This window comes from Anabrus simplex, chromosome 7 (assembly GCF_040414725.1).
Source record: "Anabrus simplex isolate iqAnaSimp1 chromosome 7, ASM4041472v1, whole genome shotgun sequence".
NCBI lineage: Eukaryota > Metazoa > Arthropoda > Insecta > Orthoptera > Tettigoniidae > Anabrus > Anabrus simplex.
The window spans coordinates 64,461,353-64,465,266 of record NC_090271.1 but is presented as its reverse complement, the minus strand read 5'-3'; positions in this window follow the sequence as shown (position 1 = coordinate 64,465,266).

The window sequence follows — 3,914 nt, the reverse complement described above, 5'->3', positions numbered from 1 at the left end:
GGAAGAAATGGATAAGAGCTATACGAAGGGAAAATTGGTACCCCACACCTTTCAGTACCATATGTTCAGCTCACTTTACTGAACGTGATTTTGATCGTACTTCATGGGAATGGACTGTGACATCTATGTTTGCTGCTTTCCCAAAGTACCTACAAATACAATCAAAGGTTAGTTTCTCTTCATTTTAGCCTCTGATGTGAGAAATATGTCGAAATACATATTTTTTAGTGTAAGCCTACTATTTCTTAAATTTATTTTACAGGAGAGGAGGGTCCATAAAATCATAAAGACTGTGGAAATGCCTTCATTAGATTCCTCTACAGCAGTCCAGGAAGTACCTGTTGTGGAAAAATCTATCTGTAATAAAAGTGCAGAAACATGTTTTAGTGCTCAAATAGATCACATGAAAACCAAAGAAATTGCGAAAACCAAAGAAATTGCGTACAGAAAGAATGGCAGGAAGGTACTCGGAATGAGGAGATAAAGGCTAATTTAGGAATGAACTCGATGGATGAAGCTGTACGTATAAACCAGCTTCGGTGGTGGGGTCATGTGAGGCGAATGGAGGAGGATAGGTTACCTAGGAGATTAATGGACTCTGGTATGGAGGGTAAGAGAAGTAGAGGGAGACCAAGACGACGATAGTTAGACTCAGTTTGGATTTAAAGATAAGAGATATAGAACTAAATGAGGCCACAGCACTAGTTGCAAATAGAGGATTTTGACGACATTTGGTAAATTCACAGAGGCTTGCAGACTGAACGCTGAAAGGCATAAGTCTATAATGATTATGTATGTATACATTACAAAATAATCCTTGAGATGAATTAATTAATTTCATCAAGTGTACTAATGTAAAAATATTTCTCTATTTTTATATGATTTACTTGGCTCAACAATTCTATAATAATTAGGCCTATTTACCTCATACTTACTGGTCTTCCAGGATATCTTTATTATTGACCGTGTACTATTTTATTTATAGGCCTACAGACTGTGTATATTTTTATTGTGTATGATATTTTGTGTGGATGTGTACTGTATATGGTATCTATATAAATATTCATGGTCCATAACCTGTCTTATTCTTTCTCTAAAATAGGTCTTTATGAAAATGTTCCATTATTTTTAGCTGCACCTTGCAAATCGGCAATTCGATTGGGCTAAATACGATCTGATATAATAACAGGCTATTTGAGCTCATATTTCCGAATTTTAAACTACCGGTATTGCGATTAAAACAGTGTTCTGGACTGCCCCGTGCTTATCATTGTGACTAAGGCACTTTTCTATTGCGTTACATACGTTCACCAATGAAATAATTTTACAGAAAGCTTTTAAAATGACTGACTCTGATAGGAATTAACGTGACTCGGATAGGAATTAACTAGCACTGCTGGTAATGCCAACATGGCGATGCGCGCAAAACTCGGCTTCAGCGAGCCAATGCATTGCGGTAGGCATTGCCATCTCTATGTTATTCTGTGCTCGGTGGATTTGGAGCGTGGCATAGCATGGAGTACAGAATTATTTAGTCTCTTTACTCCCTGGCAAGGAGTCTTTACTCCCAGGCAGGGAGTCTTTACTCCCTGTGGTATAGGAAACTACCATACGCCAAATACTGAAAACTAGAATTCTCCTTCACAGAATTACATTTCTCTCCACGTTCCGAAATGGCATCACTTTTAAGCCACTGGACGGAATTTCATGAAACATTGCACAAATTTTCTCACGTAGGAATTCTAACAGTAAACGAAAAAATTAATCGTAAGACACTGATAGCCAGCGCACCTAGCGGGGCGGCCTTGAAACTGAGTGTAGTAGTAATACTGATCAGCTGATATAGTGTGAAATTTTGGTCTTGGATTTGCGTCCAGAAGAAGATTTTCGTGAAAATGTAATTTACCCGGTGACAAACGTTTTTTGGAATTTCAATCATACAAGCAACGAACCATGTTTCGTAAAGTTTGTGCTGTTTTTTGCTGCAACAACTTTGAACTTGTTCAGGTACTGAAATCTTTCTTCCACTTTCCTCGAGAAAATTATTGTAAATTCCAATATTGTAAAGTATTAGTATACAAGTCACATTAAGTTTAACATTTAGTTGTCAATAATCTTACATTAATTACATGAAGAAAATTAAAACAAAATACATAAAACAAAAATTCCTGTTCTTCTGTCGCTTATCCCAGATCTGTTGATTCACGAGTGCGAGCTGTTTCGCACATTTGGATTTAACCCTATTTTACGGTCGGATACCCTTCCTGACGCCAACCCGATATGGAGGGATGTAATCACTAGAGCTCGGAGTTTAGAGAAAGGCCTAGTTTGTTCTTGAAGAGAGAACTTAAAATGAAGCTGTATTTATAAATTTAGAAACGGTGATCATATAGTGCCTAAGAATGCCTGAATTGACGTCAGAACCTATGTAACAATAATTCCTATTTTTAATAGATTCCGAGAAAATAAACTACTTGCTGACTCGTTTTCAGTGTCTTAAAGAAAATATTTAGATCGGAAACTTGTAAACCACACTCCCCGTAAAGCCATAAGAATCTTCCGCAGCAAACACTCCCTAGCCCGTCACTAGGCTGGCAAAAAGGAAAAAAAAAAAACTCCATTTCGTTCTGTGAGGACATTTCGGTATTCCCGTTTGTCCAGTGTGTGAACTATGCTGAAAGTGTCAGGTTCCAATTAAAAGTGATTACATGAGTTTCTCCATTTCACATTGAATGGTAAAACGATATTCTGTGACGTTAGCAGCAAAGAGGTGAGTGAAACTTGTTTTTTCCCCCATGAGTTATTATCATTTTAGCAAAATAAACATGGCATTTAAATTGATGCCTATTTAGTTAGTAATATTTTATTTTACCTGACAAGATTAAGGCCTTCAGGCCTTCTCTTCCATCTAACCAGGCACTGAAATATATACATATATTACATTGTATCACTTTACAATAATAGATTGAATACTAATTAAATGAATAGTAATACGAGAACGATGAGTGATAAGGTTAAATGAAGATGAAATAAATTAAGTATAATAAAAGGATAAATTCTTAAAACTAATATCCAACATGCCTATTAAAATACGTAAAATTGAAGCTGCCTAAAAATATTTAGACCTATTTGAGAGCTTATTTTAAGCAACTAAATAACATTTCAGCACCTAAAAATCCTAGGTCTATTAATAACTATTTCATGTTTCTGTGGTGGCTGGAAGTGGAAGTGGGTGTAATATGTTACAATATTATACCAGCCCTGTTATATTTCAGTTTCATATCAGTACGGTATTCTGAACAAACTGCCTGCTTTCAGTGAGTAACCACATGATACATTTTCAAATTGGGGCAAATATTCGTTTATAGGAAGGGGAGTTAGGAATTGGAATAACTTACCAAGGAGATATTCAGTAAATTTCCAATTTCTTTGCAAGCATTTAAGAACAGTCTAGGAAAACAACAGATAGAGAATCTGCCACCTGGACGACTGCCCTAAATGCAGGTGAGTAGTGATTGATAGACTGATGTTATCTGAATCTACAAACACCCATTCCTCGAGCCAGAAGAATTAATTAGATGTGATTAAAATCCCCGATCCCGTCGGGAATCTAATCCGTGACCTTCTGAGCGCCTCAGCGCTGATCATTCATCCAAGGATTCAGACAAAACGAAATTATTATTACTATTGTTTTTATTAAGTTTCATTGTTTCTATCAGTACCTAATGTAGCAGAACAAAGAGTAACTCATTCCCTACCCGATGAGCAGTGCTATAAATATTTGGCTTTTTTTTTTAATTTTTCTAGTTCTCATTTAGCTTTTTCTAGCATATATTGGATGATGATCTAGCTTATTAAATGAAAATTGGATTGGCAACACTGAATTTATCAATTCATCACGTGATGTGAAGTCT